This window comes from Pogoniulus pusillus, chromosome 30, assembly GCF_015220805.1.
Source record: "Pogoniulus pusillus isolate bPogPus1 chromosome 30, bPogPus1.pri, whole genome shotgun sequence".
In the NCBI taxonomy this organism is placed as follows: domain Eukaryota; kingdom Metazoa; phylum Chordata; class Aves; order Piciformes; family Lybiidae; genus Pogoniulus; species Pogoniulus pusillus.
This window is the reverse complement of record NC_087293.1, coordinates 3,121,433-3,145,905: the sequence shown is the minus strand read 5'-3', so window position 1 is coordinate 3,145,905 and position 24,473 is coordinate 3,121,433. Positions and strand designations below refer to the sequence as shown.

Genomic DNA, 24,473 nt, shown 5'->3' with positions numbered 1-24,473 from the left:
GGCAATGCATACCCCAGAGAAGCAGCAGAATTTATGTGTACAATAAAACAACGAAGCTTCAGCAATATCAGCTGTTTGATGAACTTTAATATACATTTGCTATAAAACAGGCAGCAATTACCAGAATGTGATACCCAAATAAAAATCCATGATCCATTTGCATGACAGATCTTCAATTTACTCACATCCATGTGAAAGAGATACATAAAAATAATATCCAGGCTTAAAATCACTTAGAAACAGTCTGAAAGACCCCCACAGTTGCAAGTGATACTGCAGTACTTAGCTGATACTCATGTTTCGACGGCTTTGCCTTCATGATTCTTCCAGTGGTTCCTTTATGTCTTCTGGTATTTTGCCAAACACCTGTGAATCAGTGCACAACAAATATTCCTGCCATTTAATTTAGCCCTGCAAAGAAAGGCTATATTAGGTCTGATGCAGACCTAATCCCAAACCTCTAAAGAGGTTTAAGGCACTCTGGTTTCACCTAATCCCGAAACCTAAACCAGAATCATTGAAAACCTCCATAGCACCACAGGAATGGGCAAATAAAGGGTTTCCACTATGAAATTATTAGAAGGACACAGTGTATCTTTTGGATTTGAGACCTAAAGCTTTACCTAAGGAGCTTGGACTGTCCACAATAAAAGTGTTTATTTTGAAGATAGGAGGCTGAAAGGTTTATTTGACTAGAGGGCTGATTTCACTCCTCCCACACAAAAAAATGTGGGGGGAAAAAAGGGGTGATACACTGCAAGTGTGAAAAATGGGAACAGGGATGAACAAGGCAGGGAGGGGCAGCCCAGCAAAGCAGCCAAAGAAAATGAAGCCCAGGTTTCTCTTTAAGCCTCAGTCATGGCCCCATAAGAAAGAGCAAGAGCACAGCCCCAGTTGTGCAACTAGGCTGTTGGTTCACAGAATCACAGACTGGCTTAGGTTGAAAAGTACCTTCAAGACTATCTAGTCCCAACCCCCCCTGCCATGGGCAGGGACACCTCCTACTACACCAGGTTGCTCAAGGCCCCATCAAACGTAGCTTTGAACAGTTTCAGAGTTGGAATCTCCACTTCTCTGAGCAACTCATTCCAGTGCCTCACCGCTATAATGGTGAAGAATTTCTTCCTAATATCTAATCAAAATCTAGATTCAAGTTCCTCACAGCAAACATGGAAAGGAAGAGTGATTTGTGCTATAATAAATACATTGCTAAATCCAAATGGAGAATCTGCTCCTCTGAGGTCTTTTACATGATGGGAGATAACATGTAAGAACGTGCTCTGTCATGGAACTTTCATTACAAATTGCATCCAACTGTACTAAATTTGATTTTGCATTAATTTGGATTAAATGAATTGGATTCTGTCATTGCTGAATTCTGGTAACCACGTTATCTTGCTGCATAACTCATTATCTTTGAGAAAGGGGTATTTCAGTTTCAAGGCAGCTGCAGGGAGTATTAACTGTACCATATTCTAATAAATATTTAGCTCTTTAAAATTAAAGACCCGAAAGTATACTGCACATGTGGTCTCCTTATGCAAAGCATTTTATAGCAGTGATCTGCTGTACTGAGTATCTTAATTCAAATGATTTCAGCAAAACATGTAGGGAAATACAGGGCTGCATTTGTGCACTATCCAGTACTGAAGGTATTTCTCTGTGCTGAGGACATTGCTAGGGAAGAGTCACAGCCTCCTTAGTGTACTGCGTATTCACAGCCACCGATTGCCATTTAAGAGACAGGACTTAAGAATGCATTTCCTACTGATCAGAGGTTTTATCCAAATAGAAATGTCAAGTCCCAGATTTACCCTCACAGACTCATTGTTTTCATCAGCGGGAGTGGAACAGCACAGCACTTAATCTAACAGCATTGTGGTACTCCTGGTGTAATTTAGTTTTGAAAGACTCTTTGCCTCTATAGGCAAAAATGGCAGCAAAACTGAAAAGCACTAGTACTAGAAAAGCACCAGTCTTCCTAGCTGGAATTTACAGCAGTATAACTTTCTGAAGCTACACAAAATGGCAACGTTTTCATCTCCCAGGGACACAAGCAGAGGACGGTTTGTTTGCTTTCTTTGAGCAAGTCTTAGAGTAGCTGGAAAGTTAACAAGAGGCTCTTAAGGGGGAAAGCGATGCCCTTCTGCAGCGCTGTCATGTGTACATGCACTGAGTTTGCCATCACCTGTCTAAGGAGGGTGGAAGGGAGTGTTAGCAGGGTGTAAGTGCAACCTCACAGCAGCATTTTGGTTGCAGTAGCAACAGTACATACTGGGTTGATGGTGCCTGCCACTATGACACCTAACCACTAACTTCCATTTGGAACTGGTTCAGGTGACAACTTTGTTCTCTGAAGAAGCTCTCCTGCAGGAAAGCATCTGGAGATCTACATTTGGCTATGCTGCACTGAAAGACTTGGGTTTCCTTCTCCCATAAATCCAGGCCGCCAGTGGTTGCCAGAAGAGACCACGGACCTCAGATCCTGCTAAAACTGTGCTCAGCAGACCTCCTGGTAAACGAACACTCCGCAACCTAAGCAGAAGAGAGACTAAAGCACTGCTTGACGCACACCCACTGATCAAGCTTCACGACCAACTGTTGCGACTCAAGTGACGAACTGACTCGATGCCTGCTCGATGGCAGCAGAGCCCGACCCCGGGGCTCCAACCAAGGCCTTCTCAGCTGCTTCAAGCGCTCCTCATGGGCGCTGATACTCTGGAGCAGACCTCGCCCCCTCTGTGTCCTGCGGCTCGCGTCCGGCTCTCCCGAGCAGCGCCACGTTTTATTAAGCCCGGCCTCGCCCTGCCGCCCGCTGAAGAGAAGGTCCTGCCGGGTTACCGGCTGGGTGAAGCCGAGGGCAGACGAGCGGAACGCCCCTCACTGCCGCATGGCCTGCAGGGTGAAACTGCTTCTCGGCGGCTGCATGGGCCTCCCTCACCGCCCGGATGCCCCCGTGGCTGCCCGGGAAGCAGCCAGGGCGGGCGCACAGGCGGACCGCGCCGCGGGGAGCCAGAGCCCACCGGGCGGGCAGCGCGGGCGCCTGCCTGCCTACCCGTGACGTCATACACGGCGGTGCGGGCATGGCGCCGGCGCTCGGCGTTCCTCTCTGCATGCCTGGCTCCCGGCAGGCAGCCTTAGGTGCAGCGGGGGATCGCCGAATCATCGCTGTCACGCTTCCTAACCCGCCTTGCGGGACGCGGCGCTCGGCTTGTCCCGCCTGTCCCTGGCCGTGACCGGCACCGGAAAGGTACGCGGAGATTGTCCCTTCCAGGGGAGCGAGTGGGCTGCGAAGACGGCCACGAGGGAACGAGTGCTTGAGGGAGGTGTAGCTTGTGGCTGATGTGAGGCCTCTACGAGTGGAAAGTAATATTCTGATTTGGAGCCTGCACCTGCTTAACTGGAGCGGTTTGTCTGGAGACTCTCCGTTCGAGGTATTTTCTGGTAGCTCCAACACATGGCTTGCCCTTCCAAGTGCAAGAATACATCCCATAAAATACTTGGTGAGCCGTAAGCAACAAAGCCAGTCGCAGTAGTTTGCTGGTTTAATGTACCGCATTTTACAGTCCCTCCGTAATAATCCCAGCGCTTTGCTTTTGTGATCAGCAGAAATGAACGTTTCTAAGGTGCTCGGAAGTAAGCAATAGTGAGCCAGCTTATGTCAACACTGCCTGAGCAAATCAAGGTGAGGCAGGGAATTGCCTTGGGAAGCAGAACCTCAGGTGGGTCGGTGCTTGCTCTCTGCTCAGCCCCACTATCAGCAAAACGGTGGCAGTCCTCAGGAAGCCTTGCAAGTGCTTTAATACCTTCCAGCTGAAAGCGTTTGCAAAAGTAAAACACAGTACTGATAATAATACATAGAATATACGAAAAAAAACCACAGCTGTACTGTTTCAAACTGGATAGCCTGGTCCAACCTCATAGCGGACCTAGCGATCAGACTGCAGACCTCCTGAGGTCCCTTGCATCCAGCGTGACTCTGTGGTGCTGTAATTAAGGCACTGCAATATCCTAACGCAAACTTTAGTTCATATACAGCCTATGAAAGTCTGCAAAACTAGCCTCCTTTCAACGGGTCCTTTCAAGTGCCTGGGATTTCACTTGGATTACTGTATGAAAGCGAAAGAAGCCTTGGCTGAAAGGATTTTCCAGGGGGTGATTCGTGGAAGGGGAGAAGGAAGGGCCCAGGTCCGCTCGTCCGTGCCTGGGGCCCTAGCGGGACGCGGGACGGCTGCCGCGCGGCGCTGGGCCGCTCCTGCGCCCTCTACTGGCAGCCATGTTGGGCTGTGAGGCTGCCCCCGGCGGGAGTGCGGCGCCCCGGGCCCGTCTGCTCGGTGCCGTTCTGTGCATCCAGGTGGCCTTCTGAGCGTACTCTTGCAGCGTTTGGATGACAGCTGGGCACGGATAGCTGAGCTTTTAGAGACGGCTTCCTGTCTGTTTTCCTTCAGAGTAGTACCGGTTGTTTCAAATGGGGGAAATGCCACTCCGTAGGCCGCTTGAGAGTAGAAAACAATCTCATGTCCAGATCCAGTAGCTTCTTGTTGAAGTAAACAAGGTGAAAAACGGGCATGGTGTTTGCTCTGGAATAACTAGAGGAGATGAGAAGTGGAAATGCGTGTGTACCTTCTTCTCTGGGCGTCATTTTGGAGAGCCCTTGTCCATGCTTTTCAGCACAGCCTCTTTGTGACCTGTCGTTCTTCCGAAGCTCCTTCCACCACCCCCCAGCTCTAGCAGCGTTCCTGTGAGGCTTTCAGAGGAAGGCTTCGTGGCTGGGAAGCTTTCTGTTGCTAATTTGTCCTCTCTGCGTAGCTTACTCTTAGTAACATGGAAGTTACTAAGAGTTAAAAAGAACTGAAAGGACATTTTAGTTCTTTTTAAACTGAATGACTACATTTTAGAGGAACTACTGGGGCTACTTCTTGTGCTTTAATGATTCCTATCGGTATTCTTATTGATTTGCAGGTAAACTAGTATTTTCTTGTTGTAAAGATATCCTCTGATCAGGAAATCCTCATGCTGTTTGTTCTGGCTTGGATGTGTTATTATCAGTCATGAAGAGTCTGCAGATGGAAAGTATGTTGGTGCAGGCGCTAGGATAGGCGCCAGTTTCTAATATCAGATAGTCTGGCTTTGGTTAATTGGTGTAGAGACTTATTTTAAGCATTAAAATGGCATTATTGGAGTTGTATCCTGTTAGGGAGCAGATCTGTTGCCTAAGCACATTACTCCTTTCCTGACCCTATTGACCGTTTTAGAACACTACGGATTTCTTTTTGCAAAGCCATGCGAGCCTACTGACCTGTCTGTGTTCTTACATCTAAAGAAGCCCCCTCCTTTGGCTTTCTGCTAGGTAGTATATCAAGCTGTATGATGTTTTATGTTAGCATACCTTTTAGTTTGGCTACTGTTTCTCTGCGAGCTCAGCCATAGCAGTTTTGGAGCGGTAAGAACTGTAAACCAGTCGTGGCTAATTAACTTATACAAGAGAGTTAAAGCTGGAGATTCTGGCTTTCCAAAATTGTGTTCTTCGTTGGGGAAAACAGCTTCCAGCTTAGTGATTCTATGGTTCTGTGACTGCTCTTTTGTCATAAATTGTTTCATGGTAGCTATGGTGGATTATAGGTGTATGTCAGTGAGATTTCTGGGATTGTGGAGACAAATTTAGTCAGGATTGAAATTAATGATTGAAGACAAATTTAGCCAGGATTGAAATTAATGATTGAAGACAAATTTAGCCAGGATTGAAATTAACTACTGAAGACAAATTTAGTAATGATTGGGAAAAAAAAAAACCAAAACGTTGACTTTGGTTTTGGATATCTCTTCTGAGTTGGGATCCTGATACATTAGTACAAATTTGAAACCTCAGCACAGTATTACATGTTTGTGTGTGTGCCTTTAGACAGAAAAGAAAGGTAGCAGTAATAGTGTTTTGATCCCCAGAATATCTGTGTGGATCGATTTATGCTTTCTTTGTAAGAATGCCACTTCTCTGCGCTGGAATATACTTGATAGTACAAGTAAAAGGTTTCGAATTAGTAATAGCTTGAAAACTGCTTTAGCTACTGAGGGTTTTTTCCCAAATGATTGTTCTCTGTGGAGCAGTAAAAGTGATCACAAAGCAACGAGAAAGAAATAAATCTAAAAAAAAGCCTGAACAATTTTTGCCCCTTCAAGCCAGCTTCCTTTTGAGCTCTATGCTGGCACATTTGTATGATAAAAAGTAGATTTTTTTTTTTTTTTCTGTTCATAAACAGTAAAAAAATTTCACTACTGTAAATGAATGCACTTCCTATGGTACATATTAATTATACACAGCTTAGATGGCACTGTTGTCATCTGAAAAGATGTTTCAGTGCCTTTTATGACTTAGTGTAAATGCTCATATAGGATCCTTTGACAGAACTAAAACTTTGAGGGATCTCAGGTTTGCTGTGTTGAGAAAAGTGACTCATAAAAGAATAGATGCTAATTATCAAGAGCAGATTGTAGAGCACTCTCAGGCTACAAATACTTAGAGTCAATATATAATAGACTCAAAAGATTGACCTAAAAAAAAAAGGGAGGTATTACTGGATCTCCTTTAAAAAGACATATGTTAGCCTTGAAAATTTCCAGACCACTAACTGGCAAATACAGGCTATGTCATGATTCAGGAGCATTTCAAAGATGAATCAATCTCTTCTGCATCTCAAAAGTGGAAGTTATAGGGGAAACTACCTTTTCTATAAATGGATTTGCCACCACAGGTCTTAGAATTGTAACATCATACTGTAAGCAAATCAAGAGTCTTAGGAGCAAAATAAAAAACCCTTTAGTCAGCAAGTTTTCTCTTTCATGATTTATTTTTAGAGGTCAGAAGGTGGATGTTACAGTCAAAGAAATAGCAATTTGTACAGGAAAACCTTCCCAGATGAGATGCAACCCTGTCCTGAACCTCTTAGTGTACAGCCTAGTTTCCCAGAGCTGCTGGGAGACTGTTGGTTGCAAGGCAAGGCTGAGCAAAAAACTATTTGAAAAGAAACACAGACTTAGGTTCAGCTCTTTGTTTGGTTTTGTAGTTATTTCATAGCTTTTTTTCAGTAGAAGCTAAATTTCTTTGATTTAGAGGAGGGCAGGATTTGCTTTCAAACGTACCAGATAGGAATCATAGGACAGACTTTTTGCACTCAAACAGCTGGAGGAGCTGTAGATTCCCCACTGAAATGAAAATGCTACAATTCAAGATTTAGAAAGGTGTAAGTGTGACCAGAGCATTAAATAGAAGGGCCATGTGATACCAGAATTAAGCTCTGTGTTTGTTATAAAGAAAATCTTAGTTGTAGAAGGGAAAAAAATGAACTTGTTCCACCACTTTCTTTTTTCCTCAGGAGAAAAGAGAGAATATATCCTAGGTAATAAATCTGTTTTATAGCTCGCATGAGAAAGGGTGGAGAAACTCCCATTATTTTCTTCCCAGAAATTGAAATACACATGAGCTAACATGGGAGACACTGGGATTTTCATCCAACAGATGCACAGCTGGCTTCTGCTTTTATTATTTTTCTAAGCCTAATAATTTTTCATTTGATTAGCTGGTGGCTGACAAGACTATCACTTGCTCAGTGTTTTGTATATTTAGTAAAATAGGTGTGATGAGAAAAAGATATTGTAATAAGCTACCCAGAAGCATAGCTCAGCTTGTTCAGATGATGAGAAATTTCTGCTTGCCTCTCCTTAAAAGGCAAGTTTCTATCACCGGGATTTCAGTTTGAATACCAAGAAAGCAACTTCTGGAGAACTGTGTAAGCTTTTGAGGATTTTTTTTTAATTCACATTGTAGAATTGTTTGATGCTCTACACATACAAACAGGTTGCCAATAATCAGTTAGCAGTCTGCAGTGCCGCTTCTGCTGTGGTGAGACTACCTGAGGGGGTAAAAGACCCCTAAGCAGCGGTAGGAAGTGGGAAATATAGAACTACAAACAAGATAAATTAAAGATTTGAAGTGAGCTGTGGAGAAAATCCATTGACATGGATCCATGGAAAATAAACAAAACAAAGCAGCCCTCAAATCCACCCAAAACAATGAGACAAAGTGATTAAGTGAGCACAGACCTAAATGTGAGGCAGCAGGAGCCATCTAGGAGTGAGATTGTTCAGAACCACGGATATGCAGACCTCTCTAAAGCTGTGGGTTCTCAAGTTGAGATAAGGAGGGAGAGTGACCTATCACAAAACTTCTTTGTGTGGCTTCTGTAGAAAAAAGAGAACAGTATTCAAGAACTCGGGACCCTGGTCTGGTTTGCATTGCCCATTAGTAGCAGGGACAAAGGAGATTGCTTTCTTCTATGTTGTCTCTTCTGATGCTGAAAGTGCTAAGCTATGCCAAAGCTTACTGTCCTCGTCCTGGGCAAAGCAATGCTCACATCTTTGCTGTGAAAGCAGCACAAGAATTGTTTTTTCTCCCAGATAGGTAGGTCTGTGTTTCTAATTGTTATTTTCAGAAATTCCAAAACAACCTACCATGCTCTGGAGGCAGGAGAGAGTGCAGGCTGTCTGCTTCCACTTGAGTATTGTATATCTTTCTGATTTTAATCTGCAGCCATTTACATGGTGAATGTTTAAGACCACATAAGCAATTTTTAAGTGAAGTTACCTTGAAGCTACAAGTTTATTAGGAAGCCAAACCTTTACCTCATTTGAGGTCGGGTTGATGTCCTCTTATGCAGTGAGTGGCTGGAAAAGGAATGATTTAGCAAAGATTAGTAGAATCTCTATGCTACCTGTCTACATTCTGGCCTAGCTCCATTGCACTCACTAAATATTTGTTGACAAGCTCAAGCTCTGTAACTAGAAGATTGTGACTGCTAAATAATCCTGAGTCAATATATTTTCAGGGATAGGGAAACTGATCTTAACAGAAAACTATGAGGCTACTGAAGTGGCAATAGATCATCATGGGAATTCTCTTTTGGTGGGATCTCTCTTAGAGCCTTTATGTCCATTAGGGATCAGAATACTGGGAATTGTTGCCTAGGGTGTGGAAGCATTTGAGCCTCTATCAGTGATGGCTGGTTCTGAGTGGGTGTTGCTCAGGGCAAAGGCCCGTTTGCCGTGTCTCAGAACAGCAGCTGACTTTCTCTGTCTCCTCTTTCCTCAGTCTGCCTTGTTAGAATGTGTATCCCTGGCCAGTCAGTATTTAGCTATCTGCTCTAATAAATTTTGTCTTCTGTGATGGGCCTGTTCAATCTGAAGCTGGACTTTGAATTCTTGCACCTGCATTCTTAAACCCTCTGACCTCCTTTGACATAGGAGATGATGCCACGTTGGTTCCTAGCTGGGCAAACATGTTAATGTGTGACTGGAGGGGATTTGTTTCTGACATGCAGCTAAGGATGCTGCTGGTTAGTAGAGGCACTTGGAGCAGAGGTTATTTGCTGTGGAGGCACACGCTTTTCCTGCAGCACAGCGCTGTGGCCTTTTTTTTACGCTCTGATCCCTTAATCTAGGTGCAGAGGACTCCCCACCTGACGTGCCTTAAGTTGCAGAGAGGGAGAGAATCCATAGTGTGGTGCCACATCAACAGGTCATACACAGTCTTTACTGCAGAAGGGTCTCTGGCCTGGTCCTATTATACAGCATTTATGCTCTTTGCATGAAATTTGCCAGGTCTGCTGTTGGTAACTTTGACCTTATCAAAAAAGGCTCTCGAATTTGAGAATAATTTGGAACATGTGAAACATTCCCCCTAGTTGTGTGCTTAGTTCCCCCACCTTTTGCTTTAACAATTGAGGGTGTTGGTTACTTCCTCCTGTGTTTCTGTAAGAAAAGCTTTTTATAGTCCGTTTTTCCAGTTGGTGTATGTACTTCCTCCATTGCAGCTTCACACAGTGTTCTTGCCACTCCATCCCAACCATGAAAGCTAATGGAAGACCTTTGAGATTTTTTACTCATAAAAACATGGAGCTGTGGGGTTGGGGATGGTCCTTATTCCTGCTTCAAAATGTGTTCTTTGACTAGTTGTGTTTAACTGGTAAAGAAGAAGCATGCAGGGAAGCAAAGAATAATCAGCCATAGTTAATTTAAAGGACATTTAGTTTGACCTGGACATTTGCAGCTCAGTTTTTGTTTAGCTGGAAATGTATTTAAAAAAACCAAATGTTTGCCAGAAACATGAATGGAAGTGGGCTGCATTCTATTTTTTTACCAAAAAATCTTAATGTAATGCCAAATGTGAGGCATTTTGTAGTGTTGTCCATCCCAACTTCTGAAGGACTTACAGCTGAGGTGAAGGCAGTCAAGGAGCTCCGCGTTCATTATTTTACCCTGTATTCTGGCACACTGACAGTGCTTGAGCTTTGGAAATTTGGGGCTGTGCTGGAGCTCTTTCCTTTGAGCAGCATCAGAATGAAGAAAGGTGTCATGTCCACTTGCCCTTGACTGCCTGACAGAGAGGTATCCCTGTTCAGGTCAGCATGCATTGCATCTCACTTGAGGACAGTACAGCACTTGGTTTTCCAGGGCTTCCATTCTGCTGGAATGGATGTTTTTATTGCTGTTTGTTCAGGCCCCGAAAAAAGTGAACCCAAGAGCTTAATTGTGACACTAGACCTGAGAATCCTCCCACCTTAAATCTCATGTCTCATGATAAGACATTCAAGGTCCTGACAGGTCATTCTTTTAGTTCATTTTATATTCTATGATTACTCTGCAAAAATAATATTTTAAAGACACTTGCTTATTTTACTGCTCCACTGCTAAATAATTGAAATCAGCACTTAACATTTAATTATAGTGATTTTATGCTATAAATATTGTATAATACCTGACAGTGTAATTGGGCATTTTTATAATAACCCCCTTTTTTAAAAAATAAGGGGGAAATCTCTGAAATTCATACCTCCACACTTGTGCCTGTTAAATGTGTTTATCATTATCTAGTGATGACGTGTGTTCTTCCTAACTAGGATTCTCTTCTCTTTGATGCTGATACCATTCCATGCTAGATTATTCCTGTTCCTAGCAGCACCTCGGGGCAGGAGTGGGAAGTACATGTGTCCCATATGGCCAGTTTAGAGCAGCAGTTCTGAGTGTGGGGAGATGGAAAGGCAGGGACAATGAGGAGTGGAGGGAGTATGAGGTCTTCATGCCTGATCCTTCCTTTGCTGTCATATGACTAGACCGGGCCCAAGGCTTTTTGTACTATCAGGTTAGCTAGGAGTAACGTGGGAGTGCATTGCATTCAGAAAGGGGTGAAATTATTTGTTCTCCCATGTGAGAGGAAGGGAGCCAGGGAGGAACTGTGACTCTGAGTCACTCGTTCTTCCTGGAGCACCTCCTGGGGTGGTGCTGCTACATGCAGCCTAATGCAAGACTGAGCCTGAAGGCTTGAACTAGCTGATTGCAAATATTTTACAGAAGTCTTATTTTCTGGTAATTACTTTAATATGATTCAGTGTTTTGTCTTTTGTCTGATCTTGTTGATGAGCCTTCATGCCTGATCCTTCCCTCACTGTCATGGGAGCTGGCCAAGCGTTCCCATGCCATCTCTACCATTCCTGCTGTCTCACCTTTTGGTTTCAGTGTCTGTCAGTAGGTGAATTTTGAAGCATTGCTGCTGTTTAGTACAAGAATATATACTTGCAGAAAAAAAAGTTCTGTTTCTGTGAGCCCTTTGAAACTGCTAAGCTGATTCAGATAGTAGAGGTAGAGCAATTTGCAGAGCTGGAGTCTGGGTCCTGTTCACCGCTTTGCATTCCTAGTGATTCCTGAAATTAGAGCTCCTGTGGAAGCCTGGAACTTTGCTTCTGAGGCAAGTGTTGTGTATGAACTGAGTCCAAAGCACCCAGTGTTTAACAGATCCATGGAGAATGGCTAGGGTTTAGGTTCCAGTGGGTCACCAGCACTGTTTACTAGAGACTCATAATAACAGTGAACAGACTCATTCCATTCCTGGGTCTCTAGGGTTTTAAAAATCCAGCAGAACCAGCAAAAAATACCTACAGCCCAGCCACTGAAGTCAGGCCAAGTTTTGTAAAGATTACAGCAATAGCTTCAATTAAATATAAATTGTGCACTTTAAATGTACAATTTATTTTAAAAGGAGTCATTTTGCCAAACCATAAATGTACCAATAACTAAACCAAGAAATAACAGATTAAGAAATCTCGGTTTATAAGGTTTAGAAAAAAGCTTTCAGATACTTTTAATGCTTTTGTTTAACCATGTGATTCATACATGATACTGGTTAGACCTAATTGGTATGTGTCTATCTTTAAAGCAGGCTTAGAAGCAATTGTCTGGTCTCTGTTAATGCATTTGTTCAGCACAGGCTGGGGGGGAGAGGTGCACAGTACAACTCACTTGCGTGTAGTAGAAGATAATCTGTCTCACATTATACCTACAAGAGTGCTCATAACTCATATTATCTCATAAAATTTAGAAGAGCATTCAGAGACTGCAAATGAAGGTAATTTATGTATAAAACCTCATCCAGGAAGAATTTATTGCCATAGTAGCTACTTTGGCACAAACTTCTTCCGTGAAAAAAGACGTGAACATACCGAAGACTTGCAGGTTAAACAGTAGTGTGGTCTATACAAAATATATTATTTATGAAGACTTTTGTTTGAGAGAGCTAAAGCTAGTAGCTATGTTCTGGGAATGTTGCAGACATAAGTGAACATCTTCACTGTGCTAGCAGCCTCTTTAAAATTCAGTTTTACTCTAGCGGTGCAACCTTTGTGCATCTAAGTATTTTCAACTGTAGTGGGAACCAAAGAAACTGCAGAAGTATATTTATGTAAAACATTCTAATGTGCAGTATATAAAATGAGTATCTGCTTTGCAGTGGTATTTTGCTAGCAAAGTCATGAAATCCAGATCTCATTTCCTCCTGCAAGGACTGCAGTGGGAACGTGGGGCCACATCTTCCTCTCTGCAGTTGGGCAAAACTGCCAGATAAAGGCTGTGGGATCCATTTATCTCATTGCCATTTTGAGACAAAGGCATTTCTGAGTGACCACAGAGAGATGTGACTCCTGTGCCCTGGTAGATTCTTGCTGGTAGACTTGTGGTGGCCAAAGTGAGGCCAAGGTTAGAGTGCAGCAATGCCATGTGCAGTCTTGGGGAAGTTTCAGCTGTCTTGGTGCTTGGGTGGCTCCTGCACCTGGAACAAATATATATTTCCTTTTGTTCCTTTTGCTAGGGTCTGATTCATTTTTTTCTTTTGAAATTACATTCTGCACATGTGCTTTTATAATTGTCACCTCTTTTTGTGCCAAACACTTTTACTTCCATGTTAGTTAATTACATTAAATGAAAAAAAAAAAGGGGAAAAGGCCACTTACTGCCATTCTGACACTTCTGCTTAGTACAAAGTAATCTTAAACCCGAGAAGGTTCTAGGCTACTGTGAAATATGCCACTTAGATGCACATAGCTGGGAATGGAAAGAAGCAGCTGCTAGCATGATCCCTCTAATAGAAGGATTTTGGCCCAAGTCAACAAGAGGCGATGCAGGGCTTACTGCTGTGAAAATGTACCAAAGCTCTCAGGCACTGATACAGGGTGGCAAGGACCTTTACAATTCTTCCCTGAAAGATACACGTTGGTGTAGGGAAGCAATGTGCCTGACTTGAATGGACAAAGAACGTTATCAATTCCTCTGGGATTCTAAGTAGTAATTCCAGGAAGTCTAGGTGTTTCAGGAAGTGCTAATAAGATATTATGCTCTTTCTTCCGGAAGCAGATCCTTGGACAGTACACTTACACTTAGCCATTTCTCTCCTGGCTTGCCCTTCAGCAGAAGTCCTAATCTATTGAAAGCAAAGATAACTTCCTTTGCCAGGTGTAATAGCTGGAATTGTAGCTGTTGCAGAAAGAAAGAACTTCTCTCTTGAAAGTGATGCGATTTTTGAGGTCAATGAAGATTTTTCTACTCAAGGATTCCGTTTTGCTACTAAGCTCATTTTGCTACCTCACTGCACTCATGAATGTGCTACCACATTCATTTCTCTGCTTTTCCAGATGGACTTAGAGATGATGCAGAAAAATGGCAACTGAAACAATGGGGGAAATGGAACAATTGTCATATTGAACAGGCTAGTACTCTAGAGGACAACAGGTGAAATTATGAAAGGGATGAAAAATGTGAAACTGTTGCCCTCCAAATCCTGCAGTGCAAGAACTAGAGAGGGCTCTCAGTGATGCTAGTAGGAGATCAAGTTTAAAAACAAATAAAATACTCTTTCATGTTCTGAAATTTCAGATAGCAATTTTTTTGCCACAGGAGGTACTGAAGGCAATGTGTCAGCAGGTTCAGAAGGGATTAGACAGTTTTATAGACAGCAGGCACTACAAATGGGCAGTGAAGTTACATGTCCTGTAACATCATTAATCCAGCAGTTGTATGTAGAGGAGTATGGGGGGAATGGACTGCAAAAGCAGTTAGGCTTCTGTCTTTTCCCTAAACAGCATCTCTAAATGCCACTGCTGGAAATGGGATGCTAGGCTAGAAGGACCAGTTGTCTGACCCTGCAGGGCATTATTTTCTGCAGTGCTAGAATCAGACAATGTTTTGCTTTGCAAGGTTCTTATTGGTAGTGCACTGAATTCTCAAAAGGATAGTCAAGAAAAAAAATGGTAGTGAATGTGTCAATACTGCATTGTTGCTACTTGAAATGTTAATGTATGTTGAAGTCTGATCCACTGATAGTCAAATGCCTGATTGTTGCTGTGCATGTTACTAACATGGCATTTATTTGGAAAATGTACAACTTGGAAAATGAACTTTAAGTTTGTGTGTTTATTTTTCTTGGCAGTGAGTTTTAGTTATCTCTGAATTGAAAAGCTGTCCAGGTGCAGTGAAGCTGTATGTTGCTGTGAGTACTCTAGCAGGAAGGTATGCAGGACAAGTATGCAGAAAGCTGAACTGGAGTTTACTCTGTGCCTCCATACTGTGTGCTACTGAGATGTCTTTGTCCTAGTTCCAAGTAGGACAAGTTGAGAGAATGAGACAGATGAGGGACTTTGGGCCAACCACACTCACAGATCACAGGGGCCCAGAACTTAGGAAGTGGTCCCTGGTCCAGGCACTGGGCTTTAGTGACACCAGAGAGCAGCAGTTGACATGCCTGCAGGTTGGGGCATCCTTCTTATGCAGCCTATTCAGTGCCTGCCCAACTCCTTATCCTTCAGTCAGACCCTAAATATTTGTGTTACTGCTCCTTATGTAGTATCAGCTCTTCTGTTATTTGTATCCTTTTATTTATTTAGATATTGTTTGTTATCATCATCTACAGCATTTAGAGGAGACCTGTAAAGAGGATTTAAAAATCACTAATTCACTTCAATATAGGACACAGACAAGTTTGAGGTTTTGGAGTTTGAGTTTAGTTCCGGTTTGGTTTTAATTGCCTTTTATATGCTTTATTTTTTTGAAACATTAAGCATATCAACAAAAACATTCTCTGCTTTAGTTAGAGGAGGTAGGCTTTGCTTACATAGACACTTGGATATTTATGTACCCCCTTCAGTCTGGGTGCAGCTTTTAGTAGAGGTACTTACCTATGCCTTAAACTCTATCAGTGCAGCTCAGGTCGGCTCAGAGTGTCTGAGGAAACTGGTAGTGCCCTGGTGTGGATGAGGAATCCGGTGTAAGCAGATCCTCAGCAGTGGTCTCAGATGTGCTGTTGGGAAACATGTTTGGCTTTTAATCAAAAGAAATGGAGTGTTTGGTTCTTAAGAGTATCTTTCTTTTTCTCTTGTTTCAGCTAAATAAATGTTAACACAAATGAAGAGCTTAGACCTGCCTGACAAAAGCCTCAGCTAATTGAGCTTTGGTTCCGTGAGAGTTTCAATGTCATCATCCTTTTTGTTTGCCAGTTTTCTGCGGAAGTGCTTCAACTGTGGGGCAAAAATAAACAAAAGAAACCTTTTTAAATCTTCTTCACACTTAAATACATTTATGCATATTTTTAGTTACTATTTACTTCTTGCAAATTTGTCTTGACCTGAAGAAAAAAAACCCTTCCATCTGTATTGTTTTCTTAACAAAGATCTGACCTTCATTTTTATAGACAGAGTTTCACTATTTTTCCTCTCAGCATTTAGTTCAAAGGAGCACTTCTGAGCACACTGGCAAAACCCAGTTGTATTGTATAAAACAGAGATGTGTGTTTTATAGCACGGGAGTTTAGAGAACAATGCAAAGGTCAATTGTGTTGCTTGCTCTCCTGTCACATGATGTGGGTGTGTATATGAATGCATCCCTGGAATTCCACTGTGGGATCTGCATCTTTGAAGCTGATGCTAAAATTACTGCGGAGGCTCTTCCAAAGGCGGATACTGATAGAAGATTCAATGAAATCGAAGGTCGCCAGGCTGGTAGGCGTTGAAAGATACCTGGCTATGATACTATTTCTGATTTAATAATGCGAATGGGAGGCTAGCCCTTTGTAATAATTAGGACTAATTACTGAAGAGGTGTTGACAGATGGGCTAAGAGGAAACAAACTGCCTTTATCCAGTGGCTTAGAGTCAGATTACTAGTCTTGTGTTATCTGTTTCTCAGAAAGTAGAAGCTTCAATCATTCACTAAGTCTTCAAAGGGGAAAGAGATCCTGACAATATAGAGGATTTGGGATGGAGCTATGAAATAGGTCTTTGACTCAAAATGGCTAAATTAATCTCCTTTCCGTAAATTATCATACTTTTAAAGTTTGAGTTACAAATGGAGAATCTGATTGTAGTACTGAAAAATATGTGAAATCAGTATTGATGACTGTCCTGTTGTTTGTTGTCACTGCTTCTGCTCATGGTTTTGTCTAAACTCAGGTTCTTGCTGTTAATTACATTAATATAAATTCTCTGACACCCTCTTATGCCGTGCTTGCTCTTCCCCTGCAGTGGAGACAAGGAGATACTTGGTACTCTCACTTCTGGTGTTTGCTTTATGCAGATCTCATATCTGTCCAGAAAGCAGGAATTACATCTGCCCAAATTAATTTCGGTTATTTGCCTTATGGGGAGACAAGATAATGTGTATTTTAAGAAGAAATAAATTACCACATAGTTGCATTTCCTGAGAAATTGCTCGCTGCTGTAGCATTTCCTTAGAAAGTATTTCTTCTTCCCTTTTGGATGCAGTGTCCACTCAGCCAACTGCAGGAGGTAAGTAGATGTGGTTACCCAAAATGAACAGGTTAGCAGAGACCTTCAGGGGTTAATGCTTTCTCACTAGTGCTCGGTGTTACTTACTTCAGGCAAATGATTTAAAAGTCTAGTAACCCTCCATCTTATCAAATGACTGCTCCTAAGTGCATTTCTACCCATTCCCCACTATGTATAGATCCCGGTCCTGTTTTCTGAGAAGCATGAGATAAATACAGTTGCATTCAATAGCATTTTTAAGAAGAGGTAGCTTTCAATTATTTATTTACTTTCAACAAAAGAAGCCTTTTAATTAGTGTTTAAATATTTATAGCGGTTTTATTGTGCTGTAAAATCGGTTATACTTTGATCTGGATTTTCTAGTTTGAGATAATAGGGCTGGTAAAAGTTTTCCTAATGAATTTGGTCAGAACATGACATAATCTGATTATCTGATGAAAGACTGACACTTCAGTTCCTGCCAGCATAAAAGTGTGGTACAATAGGGGGCTGTTGAGCACATATTCAAAGGCTGGGAGTTCAAGTTCAGGTACTGCAGAATTGTTCAACTTCCAAATTAAAGCTGTGAAACAGTTCTGCATTTTTCACTACTGGTTTTGATCAGAAGCAGTCTGTAATGGATAAGTAGTCTGTGGTGGATGAGGAATGTGAAGCTTGAAGTTAAATGTGTAAACTGTGTAACTCTCTAACTCTGGGTTTATTTCTATTTGCTAAGCAGTCCTTAGTGTCACTACGTAAAACAGAGAGAAACAACTGCTGAGAGCACAGCAGGCATTAGAAACAGTACTAGAAACTGGGAATTAAGCATCATCACTATTCAGCTGCTGCTAAATGCAGGACCACTTTTATTAATTTCCCTCACATTTTAGCAGTGTAGCAGTTTAGTATGGCATTATCTCAGAGCCTTGGGGGATGAGCAGACTTAATTAATACATCCTACATGCTTATGCAAAATGGATATAGTCTTATGTGATCAAACTGGCATGAAAGAACAGTCGTGGGTTTGTATCTAAAGCTTAAGCTTAGCCTAACCTGTTAAAATAAACTTTAAAATTTGTTGACATTCAGGTAATACTTGCCTTGTAAATGTCATTCCTGTTTGCACTGGAATTACAGTGATCCTTATTAGATTTCTTGGACTAATTGGCTTTCCAATAACTTGGCTTATCCAAATACTTAAGCTGTACTGGATGAGAATCCTCACAGACAAATGATGGATGCTATTAGTAATTAACCTTGAATTTGGAGGGATATTTTGTAGCATAAAAATACTTTACAATCTGTAACTTTTACTCCTGTATTTAAAGGACTTAAACACAATACTAAGTTCTTATCTTTTTTTTTTTTTTTGTTGTTGTTGTTTTGGGGTTTTTTGTGGTTTTTTTTGGGTTTTTTTGTTTTTAATACTGAAGGAGTTCTTGGAGAAGGTAAAAGATTTGCACCAAGTGTTATGGTCTTTATTGAAAGGCTGTTACTTCTGAACTTGAGAATTCACCTGAATATGAATTTAAAGTTTTAGCCAAATGAATTGATGCAGATAAAAATACTGTCCATGTTGCTGTGTTTCTTAAAATACTACATGGCATCTGAATCGCAGTCAGCGTGGGAAGGGACTGTCCGTGACTGGAATCCTAACCCCACTTCTAGTGCTTGTGCTACCTTGGGAAGTCATTTACTACCCCAGCCTCAGTTTATTCACCCACAGAGAATAACCCAGAGTAATTCTGGTCTCAGAGCCATGCTGTAGTTTGCACAAAAGTAGAAAGCTTCCAAAGAGAAACTGCTTTATAAAATACTGGAGTGATGAGTGAATCCTGCAAACCCTTCCTCATTTGAGCAGTCTCGCCAATATCATCTAGCAGTTTGGACAGGTGTAGTTCAGATCCAAAATCTGGCATTTGAAACATGAGCTGGACTCAAATAGGAATTGCCTTCAGTTATTTAACATTCTCTCTTATGTTCAGATCAGTTTATCCCATTTAAAATATTTTTTTTAACTGCTAAACAAATATTGAGAGCATAAACACAGGGGGGATAGGAAGTGGATACTGCATTCTGATATAAATGTATCTCCTGCTGAGCCAGTGCTGGTAAAGTACCAGCCTGTTCAGTTGTGGGCAGCATCTTTTTTCCCCCCTCTTTTAAGGAATATGTTTTCTGTGGTGTTTTTTGGTTGGTTGGTTGGTTTTGTGGTTTGTTTGGGTTTTTTTTTACTGCCTTTTCAATTCTGTTAAAGGTAAAGTGTCTGATGGAAGTATTTTGGAAGGCCCTGTCCGAGCTCCAATTGCAGTGCATTTTAATTTAACTGGCAACCTCTGCAAGGCATCTCAGGCTTGGTAAGGTGTGTGCAGCAAAGGGTGTTTCATAAGCAAAGGAAAGCACACAGCCAGGAATGCAAGCAGTGTTAAAAGTACAGGAGAAGCGGATTGCTTCATTGTGTCTTCATAGGAGTCGCTACTCAGTATCTCCTCCCACCAGACTTGCAAGAATTGTGAATTCCAGGGACCTTCATATTTAGAGAAACTTGGAGAGTGACTGTAAACAAGTTGGGTATAGTGCAAGTATGGCCAAAGCAAAATGAAATACAACACTGGTGATTCTATGGGCAGTAAAATATTTGTATGTATTTCTTTAATTGGCATTTAATCCAATTGTGTAGTGTAAGAAAGGAATTTATAGGCTATCGCTTTAGCTGAATCTAAGGTAACTTCATCTGAAATTAAAATGCAGTGCCTTGTAAAGTGTCCTGGGATACTGAAATGAACTTAATTTTAAAATAAGTAGGAAAATGTGGGGGGTTTCTCTTATTATTGGTCATATCTGGCCAGATCCTGAGCAGAGCTCAACGTCAGTGGAAACAGCTCCGTTTCTAGCAGCTCTAGACATGGTCCTGTATATCAGGGATCAATTGATAAATCATTGTGTGATATATTTTAGAAGGATAAGTTAATTTCCTACAGGTTATATTTTTACTAGGTAGTATTGTGTTACATAGACGTTTCCTTTACAGTGAAAACTCTTAAGTTATGTTTCACACTTTAAAGGAAAAAACGTGGAAGACAAAATGTCATCCAATTTGTGCTGTGTTTCATGTTCCTATGCCCTGTGGGAGGAAAAGCAAAGTAATAGAACAGACAAATAAATAAATGTGGTGTTGAAACTGGCATGACAGTTTCTGCTCTTGCACAACGGAACTGCAATCAGTTTATTGTCTTCATTGGTCAAATGCCAGAATAACAGTATAATATTATACAAGAGCAGATTAATTAAAGTGTAATTAGAATGGAATAAATTAAATGATCATAAAAGTTTGTCATGGGAAAAATATGTGTTTAGAATTAATTAGTTTTCAAATAAAGTGATATTTTAATTGCTGAGTTACAGAATCCTTAATTGCAGACATATAATTCTGGCCCAAAAAACTTCAGTTGCTGTAACAACTTGATATATTTCTTCTCTGTCAATTCTTTTTAATAGTTTGTTACTAAACAAGGTTATTGCAGGAAATGTCTGCTAAAATGTCTGGAAGATGTTTAATTAAGCCTATGCTATCTGAAGGTGTTATTAGCTCTTGGAATGAAAAGATTTGTAGCCGATGCTGCACTGCGCAGCACCCCTAATTAAGGAGGATGGGCAGACAGAGGCCTGTGGCTGACAGATTGCTATGCATGGCTGAACCAGAGGCTACTCAGAAGGATCTTTTGACGGTCCTTGGCTTAGGAATTTTCTGCTAGATTACAATAATTTATCAAGTGTTCACACATTCATTTTAGGTTTGGTGGTATAAATACTTTTTCGATGATGTTTTGCTTTTTCATACTCTTCAAGTTTTTGAAGTCAATAGGCTTTTGTTCTCTTCTTTTGTCCTTTTCCTTTCCCCTCATTCATTTTGTAGAGAGTATGTTGCAGATCTGAACTCCTGTGGGCTTTTATGCTTTCTTCCTTTCTCCAAACAAGGCTGTCTGGTGTTACATCATCACACTTTACCAAGGAATTAATGGTTTCAGAAAGTAAACCAGATGGGTGTCTTTCCCCTCATCTGCAAAATGAACCTGTTTGTGGAAGACCAGAATTTCCTCTGTTTCATCTTTCAGTGCTGTATTTTTTACTCCCTTTATTAAAAACCAGTGCAGTGACATGTAAGGCAGGGACTCTTATGTTTTCAGACCCAGTATTTCTGGCATAAACTTATCCATGTTATTTGGCTGTCTCCAAACTGTTTACTTCAGTAAGATTTGCAATGCCCAAACTGTTTAACTGTGTTAAAAAAGGTCAACCAGCTGATAGCTGAAGGCGAATGTGTCAGAATGAAAGAGGGGGAAAAAAATTATCAGCCCGACACAGTGGGAGTATTAGAATGATTAATGTTTATGTTAATTTATGGCTTTTACATATTGATTAATAGCTTTTTGTTTCAGTGACCAAAATGTGTAAGTGGCAATGAGATCCATATGCTAACCCAGTGTCTTTCAAATAATTACAGTCATTCTTAGTTTTGTTCCCATGCTGAATCCATGTTTTCATATAGGAAATAATTATTGCCCAGTGACTTTTTTTTTAAGGATTGCAGATGGAAGTATTTGAGTCAACCTCAAGACACAGGCCTGGGTCTCAGTACTCCTGGAGGTTACACACTGAAATTGATTTTTTTTTTTTTCTTCCAGACCTCTCTACTTAAAATTGTAATCTATTGTGGTTTAGCCTCATTCATGTAGGGGATGCTTGGAGACAAAAAGGTGCAAACGCTGTGAGGAGCCAGTAACTGAGCGGAAGTCGTTACAAATGCGTTGCACCGCGTCATGGTTGTTAGGCATTTCTTTTCTGCTCCCAGATTTCTTGGCATATGACCAATTACTGATAAGCAATTTTACTTGCTATCAATCCATTGACTATTACAGTTTAAATGTGGAAACTTCCATCTTTCATGTTCTGAATGTCAGGAGACAAGGTAATTTTGGGGAGCTCCTGGGAGAGGATGAACTCCTCGCTTCCCTTGAAGTCAGCAGGAAATGGAGGTTCTCAGCACTTCTCACAATGAGACTTCTGAAGGGTTTTTCTGGGCAGGCAGTCATTGTTAGTCATTAGAAGTGACGTGGTGAGTGTTTAGAATGAAAGCTGTGACAGCATTTAGTGTTCCCAACTTATAGAAGGAAGGACTCCTGTCAGTTGTAATGCTGGCCGTATGGCAACAGGTCTGTGATGTCAGCTCTTCTAAATCATTGCATTCCCTGTGTTACTGGTGTGTCTCTAGCTAACCAGCTTTGTGAGCAAGAGAATTCTCTCTAGAAATCCATCTACAGTATCTAGACACTGCTTTCCAGTGTGAACACAAGCACACAGCTGAGTGCTTCCAGCCCACTCTTGTAATTTTGTCTTTTTTCCCTAAAGTTTTGGTGTGTTTTGTTTTTTTTGTTGGTGAGTTTTTTGTGTTTTGGGTTTTTTTTTGTTTGTTTTGGTGTTTTGTTTTGTTTTTTGCAGTCACATTTGAAGTAATAATGTACATCACTGTGCTTAATCTCTCCTTTGGTACTCATAGGTATGTGGTAATATGAAAAACAACCTATTTGAGAGTAAGCATTTGTTAATCCTTACTCCTGAAAACGTGAGGGTGTCCTAATAGTGCTGGTTAAACCAGAAGTTCCTATTAATTCTCATTTCTGCTTGAAATCAATTTTTTGGTTTAAAAAAAAAATCTTCTGATTTCTAATTTTCACTTTCAAATAAATTTAGGGGTTGGGGGTTTGGGTTTTGTTGTCTTTTTTTTTTTTCTTTATAATTAGCTTTAAAGAAGTCCTAGAAGTAGAATGCAGTTTCTATGTCAGTTCAGCTCCAGAGAAAGCAAAGGGAGTTTTAAAGCAAGAGCTGTGGTGTTAGTTGACTGATGAGTGAGTTTTCATATATTCTGGGGCTCTGACCTTTGCAACTATTTGTGTAGCACTCCCACATCTCTTGATCTGTACAGGCAATTGCTGTACAAGCTTCTATTGATTTTACTTTCACTGGTGCATGTTTCTGTCTGCACACAACAGCCATGCTGTATTTCAGGGGACTTAGGTAAGAACATGAAAAGCAGGCTGCCTGGCATGTTGGATTTTAACCTTTGTGGCTTGTATCTGTTGGCTTGATACAGGACACAAAAAGGCATTTCTCCGAGGACTGTCTCACAACGTCCCTTGTCCACTGACAGCTTTGCTGTTTCAGTGTGTTCTGCCGTCTTTTGATTTGTACTTGCAGAATGCAAAGCTGGGCTTAAAGGTTTGCCACAGCATGTCTGAAGAATTGTTTACCAAACCATATAGCTGCTTTCAGACCTTTTGTTGTCAGTAACTTTTAAAAGTCTCACTTTTGCAGTCAGATGAGGTGAACTTTAACTGATTCAACTTGTGCAGATCTGTCTGGCATATTTTTTCATTATGTAGTGAAATGCTGATCCTTAAATGGGGTTTTGCTTTTCATGTCCTAGAAATGCCATGTGGCCAGGCAGCGTTTTGCATCAATGAAGGACATCTAAGGTGTCCCCAAGTCCCACTGTGTTCTGGCATCATTCAGTGAGGTGAATCAGGTGCTGCTGGGAGCCTCTTGATCTCCCACTATGAAATACAATTGTCCAGTGGGTCATAAGCTGGAAATACAGGAATATTGTGTTTGGAAGGCTCATACTGCAGGGGCTACCTGCTGAATTTTAATGCTGGAGACTGTAAGTGTACTGGAATAAGCAAAATTGTTTGTGTTGCACTGTTGATTTGAGAGAGTCATTTGCTTCCACTGGCTGCAGTTACAGCTGGTGACCCACTTGGGAAACACACATGCACAGAGTGATGCTCTAGAACATGGCAGTGTCACAAAACTTGTGAGTGAGTACAGGTAGGCAGAGAAGCACAGGCTGGAAAAGGGCTTTTGTATGAATGAAACAGCCTGAGAAGGCGGAGGAAGCATTTATTTGCATTTTTCTCGACTGTTCTTTGCTCTGCTTTTTCCTTTGGGAGGGTGGCACCTGGCAGAGCAGGAGTTTCCAAAAAATAGCAGGGATTTTATATCTCTGTGAGCACACCTGGATGTGTTGGATATTTTGCAGTAGTAATTATGTCTGCACACCTGCTGGTTTCAGTCCCAAATCAGTTTGCCAGACATGCCTAGAGAGATTTATTTCTCTTTTACCTGAAAAAGCTCTTTTACCACTGCGTTTTAGTACTCCAAATAAGCCTAAAGAAAAAGGAAAAAAGAGGATGTTTTTTTCTTGTCTTTGCTTGAGCTGTTGGTATCTCAAACTGAACTGTGGGGTTTGTAGGGGGAGGAGGGCATTTGGATGATATTTTAATA

General features: G+C 41.3%; 1 protein-coding gene and 1 long non-coding RNA gene across 5 annotated transcripts in view; one reads left to right on the top strand and one right to left on the bottom strand.

Annotated features, from left to right (window-relative positions):
• Nucleotides 1-1,384: 1,384 nt before the first annotated feature.
• On the bottom strand, nucleotides 1,385-3,266 carry LOC135188999 (uncharacterized). The gene is made up of 2 exons (XR_010307907.1): nucleotides 3,056-3,266; nucleotides 1,385-2,535 (listed from the first exon to the last, which is right to left on the bottom strand). It is a non-coding gene; the product is annotated as an uncharacterized LOC135188999 (long non-coding RNA).
• The window catches only part of GNB1L (G protein subunit beta 1 like), a 41,587-nt gene continuing 20,278 nt past the window's right edge, over nucleotides 3,165-24,473 (top strand). The window contains exon 1 of one of the 4 annotated variants that reach the window (XM_064168878.1): nucleotides 3,165-3,250. The gene's annotated coding sequence lies outside the window, so the exon portion shown is untranslated. The other 3 variants (XM_064168879.1, XM_064168880.1, XM_064168882.1) reach the window with 3 other exon arrangements.